This window comes from Erithacus rubecula (assembly GCF_903797595.1).
Source record: "Erithacus rubecula genome assembly, chromosome: 2".
Taxonomy (NCBI): Eukaryota; Metazoa; Chordata; class Aves; order Passeriformes; family Muscicapidae; genus Erithacus; species Erithacus rubecula.
This window is the reverse complement of record NC_136685.1, coordinates 105,218,326-105,236,332: the sequence shown is the minus strand read 5'-3', so window position 1 is coordinate 105,236,332 and position 18,007 is coordinate 105,218,326. Positions and strand designations below refer to the sequence as shown.

General features: G+C 41.9%; 1 long non-coding RNA gene across 1 annotated transcript; it reads right to left on the bottom strand.

The window, feature by feature from the left end:
• Nucleotides 1-986: 986 nt before the first annotated feature.
• LOC306798701 lies at nucleotides 987-17,203 on the bottom strand. Its single transcript, XR_013773446.1, has 3 exons — nucleotides 16,678-17,203; nucleotides 2,254-2,414; nucleotides 987-1,086 (listed from the first exon to the last, which is right to left on the bottom strand). It is a non-coding gene; the product is annotated as an uncharacterized lncRNA (long non-coding RNA).
• Nucleotides 17,204-18,007: the final 804 nt, after the last annotated feature.

The following is an 18,007-nucleotide window of genomic DNA, read 5'->3' as shown; positions in this document are numbered from 1 at the left end:
ATTTCCTAGCAGAGCATAGTACAATTTAACATTTCACAGGGTCAAAGCTTGTCAGCCTAACTCCATCTCAAAAACATTTTAAGTGAGTTTTAGCCAGATGCTGAGGATTACATATTGTTCCTCGTGGAGATTCAACCTTACCCATTCTCTGGAATGCTTGAAAGGGACCACATTGGGTCGTTGAACCTCCTGTGTGCAGGATCAACAAAACCATTGGCATAACAATTAGGTCAATATTAGGATATAGTAGTAAGAAGCAGATAGATATTTAATTCTGGTTTTTGAGAGATTCTCCTTATAAAAAAAACTACAGAGATGAAAGCTTCTTGAGAAAAAACTATTAAGAGTAGAATAGTGACACTTCAGCATTTTTTTGCATATGAACACACCAGCCATGCCAAAGCAATTCATCTTGGGAATACAGCAATGGAATTTGCTGTTCTATGAACATCATTTCAACAGTGAGACTTCGTGGCAATGATCCCGATATCCTTGCAGATCACTTTTTTTTTTTTTTTTTTTCTGTGTAACATGTGGCACTAAAGGATTTGCTTGTGCATGGTGCACAGTCCTATTCCATTTAATATCAGGTCTAGCAGAGCACAGCAGATCAGAGAAGTATTTTTTGCAAAAAGAATAATTATTTTCTTTCTTTTCCCGGTTTCAAAACTTGCAGGTATGCACTCCATTCAGCAGACTAATAACAGCAACTTTGAAAGTAAATTTCTGGTTAAAAAGCTGAAAACATTCCTGACCAGACCTTTGATTGGCATTTTACATCCCTTTTTCTTTAGTACCTATTTCGTGTCTATTTTCCAATTATCAGTTCTTCATGCGTTTCTAATTTGCTTGCAAGCATTAGAATCCCTTTTCTTTGGTCCTCCCACCTACATTAAGATCTACAAGACAAAAGATCATAACTACTCACATTAAGTGCACATCTAGACCACCTATAAAGCCAAGAAAAAGCACAAAAAGCTGAAGAATTGTCCAGGGCTGGCCCACCGTAACTCTGTATTTGTATCAGGATCCTGTCAGTGTAACATTCTCACTTCTGGAACGCAGCTCATGGGATGCCTTCAGTGCCTGCAAAAAGTATCAGTCTTGAATGTTATTTTGCAGTTTCTATGGACCATTGAAAGTTTGGACAGGCAGCTGGGGAAGTCTCTGGAGATGTTTCCTCTCTAGAGTTCTTTCTTTTTTTAAAATGGTCAGTTTGCTTACATATTATCTATCTGAAAAGTCACACTAATTTAATCAATGCTGGATAATTTCAAAATCAAAAGAGCTTAAAAAGATACTATACACAAACACTCATTTCCAAATCTGTCTATAGCTTTGGTTGAAAGTAGTAAAAAACTATAGGATATAAATCAACATCATAAAGTTCAGCAAGAAATTCACTGAGTAATTATCACAACAACAATTAGTACAGACAAACTTTGTGCAGTGGGAACTAGAAGAGGCACTATCAGCTTTTCATCTGTTGGCCACTCTCGACTCAGCCAAAGGAGAGAATGGACTTGGAATAGCATCCAGGGTGGCATGGGGGACTATAAATGCATTCTTTTCCGCAGAGGTATTACATGGAAACAATCCTTAAACGTCTTTAGAGCTGCTTGCCCCAAATCCTAAAGCTGCAAGGTCCATCTGCCCTCCAGTGTTCAAGCACTGCTTTGCTTAAACAGCAGCACCATCCCCAGACTGACAGATGCTGCTTGACTGAGAGGATGATTCCTTAAAGGATGCATTCAGCTAGAGGATCTTGTCCTTACATCCTGGGGTCCAAAATGTGGAGCTCTCTCTGCCCTCTGAGGGAGTCCTTTCCAACCAATCCCTTTCTGTGATTGATTGCTTTGCAATGACTTTTTTATTCCATTTGGGACAGGAAGGTTTTGTGGTTTTCCTTTTCTATTTAAAACCAAAAACCTACTGTTGATTACTTATTTTTGTTACCTGCTTGCCAGAATTAACTCTCTACAGTTTCTTTTCTTGAGTTAAACAACTCTGCACAGACCTTGGTAATAGCCAGTATGTCAAATGCATTACAACAATTTTTAACTATCAGTTCCCAGCTTTGAATTTCTTTTTCCTATTTTAAAAGCATTTGGAAGAGAGCAACACTGAAGCACAGATGGCATCATTAGAAGTAAACATTGGCCAGGATACAGTACAAATACCATACTGTGGCATCTGCTCTAAATTTAGGGTACACCACAGTCAGGTCAATAGCATGGGTTGATATTGGTTTACCTTTTAATGAGATCCACAATATTAAAGTAAAACAGTGGCAGAGCACCATGTGAGACCCTTAGTTTGTGAGTAAGGTACTGCTTCCTGAATGCTAACTATCTGGCCCAGGCTCAAAATTAACTTTTAGGCAGTCTGGATGCATGTTTCTCAAAATCCCAGTCCTGCCAAGCCAAAAGGGAGCAGGATTAGTCAATTTATTAAGCTGGTGACAGATCTGCACTAGCAGTGGCTCTGAGTAGCCCTTAGCTTCTCCCCAGAGGAACAACGAGTCAGCATTTAATGTCTACATCCTCCTCTGTCCCAAGGTTTGATAACTGTTGAAGTAGCAAAAAGCATTAACAGTGCCTTAAAACAATCTTACATAGAGTCTAGTGATAAGAATTTTAAGCACAGAAGTGATTTAGGAATGCTACTGCTGGGGGATTGGGGAGAAATAAATCACTAGATCTTGTTTCTAATGTATTCCTGAAATGCAACCCATCCTCAAGTCCTGCCTCTGTGAATACCTCAGGGTGCATTGCAGATCTCAGCAGTTTTTGAAAGAAGCCTTTTTGCCTTCTTTGTTGGCAAGGGTACAATTTTCAGAGCCCCATGGAGGACCAGACATGCCAATTCCCAAGGCAATCCCAGCAGGGATTTGTCTACCCCATTGCTTTATGCAGATTTGAACCCTTCTCCCAGGTGCTACATGGGCACACCATAGGCCAGTGGTACCTGCTTAGCTCCTTGCCAACAAAGCCAAAAGAAAAGCCCAAGAGATATCTGTGATCCCTGCACTGATGATGCCTTTCCCTTCTGGGATGGCCCCAGAAATACAGGTCTTCTGCTTCCATGCACAAGGACTCATCTTCTCAGTGCAAACACTTCTTGATTTATGAGGGCAGAGGTAGAAAGCAAACCTTTTCTATTTGTGTACACAACTAACCAGCAGTTTGACTTCTGGCCATTTACAGAGTTTTGCTGCTTTACTGCCCTCCACCAACACAAAATAAAATGTCTACAGAGAAATTGCTATTCATAGCAAAACAGGAGTTGCCACCTAAGACTTTCTGTTGGATTAAACAGCCAGTCCATTATTTTCTTCTTCATAGCTATTCCTTGTGCATTTCAACTGCTCTGTTAGACGGCTCTTCAGGGATTAAGGAGTAATGTTTCATTTTTCACTGATCCTTAACAAAATACAGCAAAAGTATCTACAATATAACAGAAGGGGTGCTGTCATTGTTCCAAGCATATTATATTTTAGACTAGCTGAATAACCTTTTGGGAGCCAGAATGCTGATTCACACATAAAATGTTACATTCTCTTATCCATTAAGCCACATTTATGCAGAAATGCATTCCCTGTTTTGGACTGGGGTTGGCTCATCTGTATAAAGAGGGACTTTATTCTCAACTGGGGGGTAAGATGAGCTAAGAATCTCATAATATTTTTCTTCCCATTACAGTTGGCCAGGCCATTGAGTACCTCAGTTACATGACCCACAGCATTAGGTAAAGCTATACTGAGTCTCACCCACTCCCATTGTGTGGCACTAATAGCATGGTAGAACTCAAAATGGAATTATTTTCTTTCTTCTCCTCTCATGGGACATAACAGTCTCATCTGGTTTCAGCAGCAAGTATTTCTTAATAAAATGCTGCTGCAGCAGAAGAGAGACAACTGGGGCAGGGAATGAAAATTACCCAGTAGTTCAGATCATCATCTTCCCTCCTTGATCTGGTTGACCAGAGGGTCACACCACCTTCCCTTTCACCTGCTCACAGGCAGGCTGCAGTCCCAGCTTGTGCTACTCATCTATCAGAGCACTGCTGCAAAGGCATTGCTACATCAGCTGTGTTTTGGGTACATGCTCACACTGGGCTAAGTCCCAAAATTTATTTAAAAAGTTTCAGGTTCTTTCTCACAATCTCTTACTAACCAGCACATTTTTGAGAATTACTTCAATAGGAACAGTCATTCAATCATTAGGCCGCTGGGTCTTTTGAAAATCTGCTCTGAGTCACTTAGAATCTAATTATCAGTGGTATTTAAATCATTGTCATTAAGGGAACCAAAGATGTTTTCTGTAAAGATTCATTTTTGCCTCCAGATTTGTTTCATCAAGCAAGCAGAGGATGTCAAGATCTCCACAAAAGCAGATCATGGAAAAAAAAGCAAGTCTCATACTGAGCTGCAGAACATCAGAAAACACTTAAAGATGTTAAGGCTCGAATAATTATGTAGCAAAAGCTTTTACATAATTTGTGTCACCACACTTAAATCTAAGAAAAACTTCAAGGGCCTCAAATATTTAAGATGCATTTGCCAGAGTGTTGGAACCCGGATAAAACTCACAGGGAAGAGAAGAATAAGTGGTCCAGTCACCAAGCCAAGGGGAAACTCCATCAGGGGGAAAAAAGTTGAAGTCACATATTCAGGCTTTACTGCTTGCTAAAAATTAACAGAGCAGGACACTCTTTGCCTGTGCTGCCAGCAGTCTTCTCATGCATTTCAAAACTAATGTGAATTTCTGGTCAGAACAACAAAAGGGAAACTTTAGCATTAGCATTTAGCATTGTGAAATTTGCATTTCACAAATGCAGGAGAAATTCCCACTAATGCAGCCTTTGCTGCAGTTCATATCCCAGGGGCTCCTGCAGATGCTGATGCTGTTGTAATGAAAGTCAAGATGGAGCTTTGCTGTTGGTTTCGGCAGTGCCAGCTCAAGTGAACTCAGCTTCTGCAGGGTTTGAGCCTGTGCATGTCCTGAACTGCCTGGGGAGATGAAAGCCAGCCAGGACCAGCACTGCCACCTCTAATTATCCTGAGTAGCACCATTCCTTAGGAATCACCCACCCTGTGGCAGCAGGGCCTACAGATCACTGCTGGCTCAACCCAGCCCTTTTCAGTGGCACACGCTCTCCATGCTCACCCTCTGCTCAGGAGAGAATGTCATCCTCCCTTTGGGTTTGGTAACAAGACATCCACTTTCACAGGCCTTACAAGAACCACTAAATCATCTTCCTTGTCTGGGCAGGCTTGGCAGGCTTCTCCCCATCAAATCCTCCTGCAAGTGACCTTTTCCACTCTTTCAACATGAAGGATAAAGGAAACATAAATAAGAATAGACCCTCAAACAGAAAGTATGTGGGTTTCATTCTGGAGAAATGACTCTGAAATTCCATGGTTCTTTTGTGTAAATGTTGTCACCTCAAAAATGCTCTCAAGGTAAAGAGCAAAATAAAAAAGACAGAAAGATCCAGCAATTTGACTCCAGCTGGTTTTACACAGGAACATTTTACTCCAAGGTCAGATTCAGCACTGATAGAAGCTGGAACAGCCTCTGGCTATTGCAGTTATTAAAGCTGAAGAACAAATGCCCACCTTCCTTTGGCAAGAAGAAGTGTCCTGTTTTGTTTCCCAGAATTGAGGAAAAGCTGTCCTGCTGAAATCCATGCAGTGTCAGAACTTCAGGGCATGTGCTCAAAAGGGAAATCTTTATTCTCTTCCCATATAACCAGGGTCTAGCACATGCCTGAATCATTAGGGAGACAGCTCTTCAAGGAACAAGGGAACAGGTTGGTAAAAGAGCCCTTTTAATGTAAAAGACACTGGAACTGAACCTGGCCAGGCCACTGAACACTGCTCAGCTGCAGTTTTCTCATGATAATACCAGAGCTCCTACTCAAAGGCAAAAACTCCTCTCTTTATTGCAGTTCTAATCAGCAGGAACGTGATCAGTTCCTTTCCCAGCATGAGCTGTCTCTCCCCACATCTGTTGCTTCTCCCAGCCCCCAGTGAAAGAGAGAAAAAAGGAAAAATAGTTTATTAAAGAAAACAAACCCAAAGCTGTGCAACTGCTGTTTTAGCCCCACTGGAGGAGCTTTTGTCTAGTTTTACAGGGCCTAACATGTGTTCGATCAAGATCAATTTCTGAGAAGATCTAGATGGAAAACAATCAGGTGTTATCAACAGTATCACTGGAGCAACATCAAAGCCTTGCCTTAGTGCTTGAGCCTTGATGCACCCCAGCTGCTCCAGACAGAGCCGAAAGAAAAACTCCAGGATCTGACAGAGGTTGTGAGACACCTTGTAAAGATGGAGAAAATTAACCAAGCAGGTGCCTGATGTGGAATGTTTCTAGAAACTCCTGCCTCAGAACTGAGATATGTAAGAACAGTAAAAATAAGAAAAAAAAGTTTCTTTCTTAAATTAAGGATGTATTCTGTGAAAACTACTTTTCTTAAAACTAAAATAAGGATTCTGGAGATGGTTTGTCCCACAGCTGTTTGTAAGGAAGAACTCCACAAAGACCCTGGCACTAATCCCTGCTGGACACAGGATTATGCCCATGGCTGGAGCTGATTTAGAAGAAACACAGATCTGCTGTAATGACTCAGAGGAAACTCATACAAATTGAAACTGCTCATGAACTGGGACTTCATGCAGGGGCCACAGGCCCTGCTAATTAGATACAGTCACAATTAACACTGCCCTGACAGCTGTCAAGTTCTGTGACTCAGTTTGATAGCAGGGCTGTCTCAATCCTCTCCCACCTCTGAACAGCTCAGGTTGCCTCACATTTTATGTCACTGTTCTACCTAGAGACAGAGGGACTGGGCAGGGACAGTGAGGCATCTGACAGCTCTAATGGCTTCATGGCCAGATGCAGAAAAACATGCAGCCTTTATTTCACATGCCTCCTCTTGGGCATGTGAAACTTTCGTGTGGAAAAGATTAAAAATGTGGTTTGACATTCTGCTGATAGCACAGAAGACCCATCCTAAGTATGGAAGGAGACTTCCAATCAATGCTCAAGGTCCACTTAGTGATAAGATGTCCTTTGGAACTGAGCAACACATCTCACTCTGCCATGTGTCTCCCATCTGAGCAGTTTAGGATACACAGCAGATTTAATCAGTTCCAGCTGGGACATTTCCTGTCTCCCCACAAGCTGCATTAACCCCTTCTTTCTTTCTTTCTACTATTCAGAGGATCTTAGAACATAGATAGCTCTCCCAAGCATCCCATAAACAGCTTCACCTCTTGTTCCTATTTTGAACATTCCAGTATCACGCATGGCTCACGCAGCACAGGTTTAACCCTGGCACTGTATAGAATTGGGCAATTATGTCTGATTCAAGATGAAGACAATCTTCTCTGCAAATCACTTAACTACTACATATTTCTTCTTAAAGATGGCCTTATTTTTCTGGACTTATATTCAAGTATGTTTTTTTTAATTAGATGTCACTTTTTTCCTCTAAGATACAACCACAGCAACAGAACTAGCCTTAGTCAGAAACTCTACCCTTCACCCACATCTGCTTCATGTTTCTAGGGCCCAGTACTCCAAAAATGTTTGCAAGACAAGCCACCAGAGAAGTAGGCATACACTTCCTGTGATAATGAGCCAAAAAACAAAGCAGGGCATAATCACTTCTCTGTTCCCAAGGCACATGTTACAGCTGTCATCCCTGTGAAGACGGTCCAGTCAAATCACACAGAGAATTCACAGGACAGGTATCCAAATGGAGCCGTGCATTACCTTTCCCAAAGTCAATATATCTTAAGAACCCATCTGGCTTCAGGACTAATATTAACAAGCTGTGCCACTCACTCTGACCTCGCTATGACCACTAATTCCTTCCTATTCTTACTATCCACTCTTCCCACCATGTATTTTCCAGATTTCCCCCAAGCTGACAGGATATGCAGAAGTGGTAATCAGCTCCAGGTGAGGTGTCTCCTGCTTCCTGAAGCCGTGCCTTGGCTCCCCTGGTGTTTGTCCCAGGGTTTATGCACACAGAGAGGCAGCACCAGCCCCATGAGGCATTCCAGCATCTGGGGCGGCTCCACAGCCCTGCGGACACGGCAGAGCCTGCAGGGCACCGCATTTTAAAATAAACACAACTTTGCTTACACTGTATCCTGATCTTCCACCGAGGGCTTGGGCTCTGCCCAGGAGGCAGACACACAGACTCAGCTGGGCAGAGAGATGGGCTTGTGGTTGAGGCCCTGGTCTGGGAGTTGACACAGCTGGGGCTGGACCCTGCTCCCTGCCATCTTCCTCCGTGACCTTGGACGAGCTGCTGGCTCCTCTGGGCCTCAGCTTTCTCCTCTTCAGAATGTGATGCAGATCTCTCAGTGCACTTTTCCTGTAGGGACTGACCAGGGATTTAAAACAAAATGGGTCTTCTAAATTGCTTTTTAACCACAGTCCCCAGCTTTTAAGCTGGCACTAACTAATGTAGATCGTCTTGATTAGACATTATAACTTAGATGGATGATGTTGCTGCTAGAAGGGAATCTGCCTTGGAGGACAGGACTAGAGTTCCAAATTAAATCAATGAATTACGTGGCAAAAAACAATATCCAAGAAAATTCAGTAAGTGCAATATCTTTGCACTCAAGTGGGAATACTCATTTATGGCTAGAAGAAGAGGTAAGGACTGTGCAGAAGTGCTGGCTGCATGAAGAGAACCAGGCTTTTGAATAAATAAAGCCGTAACCATCATCCTGGAACACATAACCAGGAGTAAAAACTGTGAGGTGAATGAAGTGCCCACTTCATTCAGTTTTTGCAAGACCTCAGCTGAATAATTACACCCTGATTTGGACCATTTAGAGAAATTCCAGAGAAGAGTCATGGGAATGGTCTGAAGTTCAGAAATCACGAGCTGCCAAAAAAGACTGAGAAACTGGGGTTGCTTTAAGAGAAGAGAAATGGACTGCTGAAAAAAGGGGAAAGAATTAATCCATGGTGGTCAGAACAAATAGAAATATTATTAAGTTACACATATTCAGGAAAATATTGGGAGTAAAGGAATAGTGAAGCACAAGAATGTTTTTCTTGGACAGAACATCCACCATTAGGAGAATTAGGTTAAACAAAAATCTGTAAGAAGTGACATAGCTGGGTTTGATCCTGCTCATTCAGAGGATGCTGTAGAAGAACTGCATCCCTCTTAGCTGCATTTTTTAATTATTTTTTCATTTCTGAAGAGATTGATTCACCTGAAACTTCTCAGGGTTTGAGTCTCCTCAAGTCTGGTTCTAGACCCTCAGTTGTGAGGAAGAGTTTCACCTCAGCATGTTCAAGATGGATGTTTGTTACATTACACCTTCCAGCCAGTTATTTGTAAATGTTTGAAGAAATGGATTTTGCCTTTCAAGCACCCTTGGTCAGCAGGATATGTATGTAATAAAAGATGATTTGAGGTACCATCAGATCCACAGGTGTGCCCAGCACCTTTGTTTTTTAAGGTCACATTAAATGTTTTGCCTAGTGACCTCATGGTAAAAAACACTGCCGAAATTTGGTTTAATTCAGAAGTGGCTGATGAATCCATAGAAGGAGACACTGGTTAGTGATTTTGTAACAACTTTAACAGAAGTTTTCCAGAAAATTAAAATGTTGTTTTTTTTCAGGAAAATCTAAGTCCTATAACACAGAGGTTGGATAATTTCATTGTGTTATCAATATTGAAAGACTGCATGCAACTCAAAAAACAAAAGATTCCATATAGTTGGATCCAAAGAGTCAAATCTGAACAAAGAGCCTGAAATTTTTTACAAGGATAGTCATTGACCTGAATATACAAAAATTCTTGCTAGATTTTAATACTCAATAAGCCCCCTAGGTGTGAATTTTGAAAGATAAATACATAAATAACCATAGCCCCATTACTAAATTAGTGAAAAAAGTGTCTTCATAGTTTTAAGCCAGGGAAGTTTTTTTCAAGCACCAAACCCAACTACTACTCTCATTCAGCCAGTGGGGCAAATAGGGACAAATATCATTAATTGTGCACTGCTAAGCTGCAAGTCCAGTGCTATGGAATAAAACCTTTCAAGGCAGGTGTGTTATGGAAGCAGAGAAGAGATAGTTGCCTCTGCAAACACTTGAGGCAGAGGTAATTATAAAGAGACAAACCACACTTCTGTGCCTGGGTTAACATAACTGCAGGCAATCACTCTGCAGCCTGGAGAAAAGTTGAGCTGGGGGGCTACAAATCTGGTTATTGCTCATATGGCATTTATAGTCTTCCTATCAATGATCTGCTTACTACTGTACCCACTCTGACATTTAAACACTCTCACACATTTTAGGAATCTATTGGAGAAATTGTTAGATTGTGCCAGAACAGCAAGTGATCTTGGAGCAAGTGCTGAGAACAAGACTGCCTGCACAAAGTGCTTGAAGCAACAGAGTAAACCCTGTGAAAAACCAGCAGGAAAGAGTGTGTGGAATGTTCCCTCTTCCACCAAAAGTCTTGCACACACATACTGAGAAATGAACTCTCACAATTAACAAGCACATTCTCATTGCTGAATAACCCCTGCTCTCTCATTGGAACATTCCCAGCTTCCTCCTCTTCTCTAGCCTCATCCATAATTTTTAGACTTCCCAAATAGGAGGAGAAACCCTCCCTTCATCCCCCCTGCAAGGGCTAGCAGCAGCAGGGAAAGCATTTCCTGCACTGTTGCTGTTAAACACAGGCTGCAGCAGAGACACCTCACTGCACAAACTCTGCCTCAGCATCTCAACCAGCTTCCACATCAGTTCAGTGAGAGACCACTGTGTTTCTACTAAAATAGGAGAACTAAGAAGACACTTTGATTACATTATTAATGCCACTGAAGATTCCACAAGGAATCCAGAACAAAACTGAATCATGCATCTTAACAGCTGCAGCTGTATTAAGTGGGAGCAGTCATATTTGTAAGCATCAACAAGATGACTTGTGAAGAAATAGCCCTTCTAAATTTCAGGAGAGGATAAAGTGCAAGCAGAAGCAAGCAGATCAGAAAGACAATGAAAGCAGCATAATGCCCAAAGTAAACCAAGGAAAAAGGAGCAAGCATCCCTTTCTCAGTGCATCATAAATAACCACCCCTCTGCTCTGCTGCTTTCCTTCCTCATTTGAAGGAAACAAACATTTTAAAGTTGCAAAGTACAAACCAACCGTGCATCTAAAGAGGGGCCTGGGGTAGATCAGGGCTTCTCTCAATACAGTTCAGGCAAGTTTGACCATTTGGGGATCATTTTTATGTAAGTGTTTTTTTTCATTGCCCTGATCTTCAGTTCCTTGGAAGGTGAAGAGAGCAGCAGCTATTTCTGGTTCTAACTATATGACTTAGTTCTCAGAAAAAGAAAAACTTTTGGGAAAGGTCAGTGCAAGGCTAGATCTGCTCAGCTGTAAAATGCCTCTAGCCATTTATATGGGTTATACACAAATATTTACTGGGTTTTTAATCAAAAACAAATATTTACTATCCTAATTACAGCAGTACTTGGCAAACACACTAGTCTGCAAATACAGAACATCTTCCTAAGGAAATACATCCTCATCCACTGAAGTTAAGGAGGGCAAAAGAAAAACCTCTCCTTCAAAGACAGGCTGAGAGAGTTGGAGTTATTCAGTCTGGAGAAGGCTCTGGAAACCCTCCAGTGCTTAAAGGGGCTACAAGAGAGCTGGAGAGGGACTTTTGACAAGAGCATGGAACAACAGGATGGGGGGAACTGCTGCAAACTGAGAAAAGGTAGGTTTAGATGAGATACTAGGAAGAAATGCTTCATCATTAGGTGGTGAGGCCCTGGCACAGGTTGCCCAGAGAAGCTGTGGCTGTCCCATCTCTGGAAGTGTGCAAAGCCAGGCTGGAAAAGGCTTGGAGCAACCTGGTCCAGCAGGAGATGTCCCTGCCCAAGCACTGGATTGGGTTGGCACTGGATGATCTTTAAGGCCTCTTCCTGTCCAAACCATTCTGTGACTTTATGAATAAGGGATGATTTTTATAATTTCATTTCCATCCCTGAATGTCAACCAACTCAAACAGAATAGGATCTGTTTAGTGCATGCTGAAATGCGACTTTGACCGCATGTCATGAACTGATGGAAAGTTTTGCTTTCCCACTCTGTTCTCTATGGCTGAGGGTGCAGAGCACACAGTAGAAGCTTCCAAGGCAATGTATTAGAGAGGAAACCCCCACATGTTTTAATAACCCACAGCTACAAAACTTCAGTTGAAATGGCAAGTGCTGTGATCCTTAATTGACCACGGCAGATTTGGAAAGCTGAAGAAAGCACTGCAGCAGTCAGACTGAACTGAAAAAGTTCAACAGTCATTTTTGTCCTAGCTAATATTTCAACACAGAGGAAAAACATCTAACAAGATTTGGTTATGGATGACTAAACTATTGATTTCTACTCTGGAATACTTCATAATAATGTCTTTAAATATTCAATAAATGGTAAGGTTTAATTTAAAATGATCAGTTCTATGTAACTAATGGCACACAAAAGGTAAGGTTATAAAGAACAAACTGCCCATACATATTCCTAGTCAGGCAGTAGGTGAAAAAGTAAATAAAGGATGTTCAGCAACATATACAGACAGGTTCCTGATCATCTTAGTCCTTATATTTTGGGACACAACAAGGTCTTCAGGCTTCAAAAGCCTCAATTAATTCCTTTAGAAGAGTGACCTGGGTTCCCCAAATAAAGTCTGAGACAATCCATGTATCAACCTGATCAATAGATTTTCCATTTGGTGTGCCCACAGCACACTATCAATCACCAGTAATGGAATTGTGCATTAGAGCTTAGAGGTTAGACAGTCTTAGATTTCTTCCCTCTTTCATCTCACCATAGAAATCTCAAAAACCTGAGCAGAGAGAAAGGAAGGGAGTTGCTCACTTTGAATCATTCGTTACCATAAACCTGATGACTTGGATTCCAGTTTGGGACAAGTGTGTCATGAGACCTGTTGAAAAAAGGTCTGTTTCAAATAGACACACACCCATCTGGATGGTCCTTCTGGTTTTGTCTTCATTTTAGGTTTGGTTTGGCTCTCCTGGCGCTTGTTATTTTACTTTTCAAAAAAAGCTGCCAAATGTGGACAGTGGGTGTGTCTTGTTGACATCTTGCGGTCTGCACAATATGTCCATTTTGCTGATTGTCAGGGCAATATGATTAAGACCTTAAAATCAAGGGAGATTTTAGCCCGTGACATGTGTTGAACAGCAGCAGTGTTTGTTGAACAGCAGCAATTAAGCCTCATTTCAACAGTCAAGGATGACCACCTCCATCACTCTTCCTCAACCACCCTCCCTCAGTCCCCAGCTGTATCATTTGTCTGGGTCCTCCTTCACCCACCAGGATTAGGCACAGCTCCAGCCAGAGCAATACCAGCAACCAGACTGAGCTAAAACCAAGGTCCTTCCAGCCCAGGACCCTGTGTCCAGCCACAGCCAGGAAACAGCTGTTTAGGAACAGAAACGAGGCAAGAGAATTATGCTCCTTGCGGTACAGACTCCAAGTAATCAGCAGTTTAAGGAAATATTTCCTGATTTCCAGAAGTAGACTGTTCCCACAAGATTATGTGCATCCAAGGCTTGGTGTTCCCTCCCAGCCAACTGGCAGAGGTTGGCTCTTCAATCTGTCAACCCTGAAACTCTGCAGAATAGGCCAAATTCTCTGCCAATAAAAAAAATCAGTGACATTTCACCAGCGTGAAAGATATTAACATTATATGAGTTCTTTGGAGTCCTGTCAGAAAATGAAAGCATCCTAGGGCCCAGTTCTCATGTAGATAGAGGGTCTTTAAATCATAATAGCAATAAGGAAAAATTAGAAGCAATCCTCAATTTTATTTGGCTGCCCCTGAGGAGCCTTAGCCCAAGTTTGAGAAAGGTTTTGTTATGAATTTAAAAGCTAATAGATAACCCCCAATCATTAATCTCCTTTTAAGCACCACACATTGGACACAGTACTAAGAAAACCAAGGTTCAGATGTGAATATATGAAAGAAATTAAATTAAAGTGTTGCAACTAACTATCCACATGGCTAAAGTGATTTACAACAGCCATTAATACAGCCAAGCACTGATAGGAAAAGTAGCACATGTAGTAAAATGATATGGTGTGGTATAATATTAATATTTTCAAGAATTATTTCAGTATAAATTACTTCAATGACTCAGAAAATCCCTGCCAAAGCACTGTAACATATATCACGCACCACACAGAGTGAAAAGGACCAAGGTAGGTAATACTCTTATTAAAATCACAGAATAATTTAAGTAAGAAGGGACCTCTGGAAGTCATCTACTCCAACCTCTAGTTCAAAGCAGGTGTAATTAGACTGGGCTGCTCAGGGACATGTCTAGTTGAGGCTTGAACATTTCCAAGGCCAGAAATTCCATAAAATTTAAGTCATCATGTTAGAAAAATCATTTAATTTAGTTGCAACTGTCAAACACCATTATTCCTCCACTATAGCTTGCATGTTACATTTACTACTTCCCACCATTTCTGTTTCTTATTGCTGTTCTGCTGAGACTTCAGAAAATAATTTTATGAAGAAATTCTTTACAGAGGCCTCCCTCAGCTTCTGGAGCTGATATGACAGGGAAAAAGACAGGTTCCTACCTCAGCATTTGTCACTTGAGCCAAACCATTTATTAGAAAAAGCATAAAATGAGACAGTATGTGTCTATAGATTTCTAGGTAAGGATTCAGAACTTCCTGATTGGATTGGTTGCAGGTTTTGGGCACTATCACTCTGGAGGGGCACAGGAAGAGGCAGGCAAGAACCATAAGACAGCCTGAAACTGCACTCCAGCCCATCCACTGCCTGGCTCACACCCCACACCAGAAGCACCTTTGCCTTCAAGTTAATTCAGTGATTTGCAGGCAGAAATTATCTCCTGCTCCAGTCAGAGGATGTGGGACTCCATCTTAACAGACCACAACATTATTGTGATAAAAGCAAAACCAAAAAAACGAACAAAGTTCAAGAAGTCTGGAGTTCAGGAGTGGCCAGGATAAATCACAAGTGATACACTTTGGACAATAAACCAGCTTTGGAACCCACGTACACACTGCTCAGTGTCCCTGCTGATCCACAAAGGAACAGAATAACTTCAAAAGGTTCTGGGTTGGAAGAATGATTTCTATCCCCCTGTCCATAATGTTTCAAAATGAGGGATTAATTGCATCAGGCATCACTCAGAGCAGGCAAACCATCCCTTGAATTTCCATTGTCCTAGACGTTTGACAGCACAATATAATTCCAAACAATCCTTGGACTGTGTTTCTCATCACCCTGCGAGCTCCTTTGGTTGGGATGACTAAATACCAATGGATAACAGCAATAATAGAACAAAGAGAAGGATGACCTATAACTTTAAAATGCCTCTCCCATTTTCCTCAAACTCCCACTCCTCACTCTTATAATGAAGGGAAGAGTATCTATGAAGCAGAAGTCAAAAATTAATTTAGCCATGTATTATAGAGTTGCAACAGAAGCCAGGTGGAGGAAACACATCCTCAGCTCAGCATGTGAAAGGCCAGGGAGGGTTCTGGTGCTTAGCCAGCACAGAGACAGGGAAGACAACTCAGTGCATCAGTGCTACAGCCACCACCATCACAAATTTGATTACTATTTTTCCAGTTTCTTATTTCAGTTAAGTTTCCTAACATGTGACCCAAAGTCTTGCTCAGGTCACAGATTTCACAGAATATCATGAGCTGGAAGGGACTCCCAAGAATCCTTGAGTCCAACTTTAAGTAAATGGCTTATACAGGGATCAAACAGAGATTGAATCCACAGAGATCAGAGAGAAGGGTCTTTTGCAAAGCAAAAAAAAATAAAACAAGAGTTTTTGTGGAATAACAACCAATTTGCCATTACTTTGCATGTGGTGATGACAAGCCACAGTTAATGCTCCAGAAATTCAGTGTATCTTAATTAACCTGGGTAACTAAAAAGAAAATAAATGGAGTTTTACATCATAGAACAAAGGATTTCAAGTCTTTCCTTCTGGTCACTAACAACAGCATGTACCAACATCTGTCTAAATTCTTCAAAGTGCAACAGAAATGAAGGTCAGGCATTTGACACTTGCAAACTCATCTGGACCAATAAATGTCTGCAGATTTTAGTGAACCTGCTTAAAAAACATGTCTAAGTGATGTCATCCTTTCCCTGAACCTGCAATATCCCGGGATTTACAACATCCTCCTTGTGCTGGAATCAAAGCACCATTGCTTGTTCTGATAAAAGCTTTAACTTCACAGACATTAGCCCAACAACATGTTGGGTATCAGTTTAACAAAAGGCTCAAATATCAGGCTGCATCACAGGACTCAGCCTCATGTTTCCTTCCTGCTCAGCTGCAGGGAGCACTCACTGGTGAGCCACAGGCAGAGGGCACACAGAGCCACTCAGAGCAGGCTGCCAGGTTCACCACAGCTCTGCAGGGGTTATTTATGATTACTCGTGCACCTGCTTGTAAACATATACATCAAATAAAGCCATCCAGTGCCCATCTTCCCTGCCAAGGGTATTGCAGATTGTGATATCAACCCAAACAAGTGTTGGGGCTCTAAGAGCCAACAGAGGCCCCCAAATACTCAATAACCATTCTGAATTACCTATTAATGCTGTATCACTTCCAGGAGCTGAAGTGGATCTCGTCTGGGAGCCATTTGTAGACAGGTAACAGCAAATGGGTTAATCAAGACACTTTCAAAGGAGCATTTTCTTGAGGAAACAGCAACCTCAGATCTCTCACCCAGCCCATCAGCAGGGTTTGGTCTCTCTCCTTGCTACCATCTCCAGCTGCACCAGGCAGAGCTTGCCAGGCCTCATTTCTCTGTAGGCTCACTGGACAACCAGGGCTGCAGCCACATTGCCAAGTCTTTCATTCTTACTCTTTGCTCTCAGTAGTCTGCCCTTCTCCAAGGGGAAAAAGTTCTGTCATATCAGGAAACTTTGTGCAGAGCAGCTGAACTCCAGTCCTCACTGCTTCCTCACCTCCTTCCTCTTCCTCAGGAGGCACCTTCACAGCAGCAGCTTTCATCCAAGCAGTATTCCTCAATTTAACATCATCACTCTATAAAAAAGGTCTCTACCTCAAGCTCAGAAGTGCTCCAGCTCATTCAGAGAGCAGTATATTCCCAATTCAGCCTTTCCTCAGCTCACAGCTCTCCTCCATCAGCCCACTACTTACACACCAGCCCTTTCCCTACAAGTGCAGCTCCTTCCTTGCTACTAAACCAAGTGCAGGTGTGGCCAACTGAGAAGGGCTGGCCACCCTTAGAAGGTGCAAACACCTCCCGGAGGAGATTTGCTTTCAGATTGCTCTAATACAGCTGCAATAAGGAGAAAGGGGAAAAAGCGTATCTGGATATATTTTAGGCAGTCTTCTGATTCACAAGAATCAAAGTTATTTTTAGAATGTTCTTTGTTTAAAATTGAAAAGCTCCTTTATTTAAGAGCAGCAAAGAATCAAGAATAAATATAAACAGCTAATGGAAAATTAGGTAGTGATTGACAAGGTGTTTTTAATTATCTGGGACTAGGGCTGAAGTAGCCTGTTTTAGCACTTCACAGAGGAGTATCTTCCTCCCCTTGCAATGAGAACTGTTAATATGAAATTTGCAGACGAGATGGAGAAATCATGTGTTGTGTATTTATTGTACCAAGAGGTTTGATGGGTGGCATTGGAGCAGGCTAATCCATGTGCCCCAGGCCTGGGCTGCCAGTGCTGCTCATCAGCCTTGTCATGGGCAGGGCTGTACCCTCAGGGCCTCAGACAGAGACAGTAAGACACTGTTGAAGCTATTCTGCCTCTTTCTAGGAGGTTTGGTCACACAGAAAAGGTGTGGAAATGGTTTTGTCTCTCACAGGGTCCTTGCCCAATTGAGAGGAGTGGCACAATTATTGCAGGCTGCCCTAAAGTCTCTTTCCAGCTGTCAGATG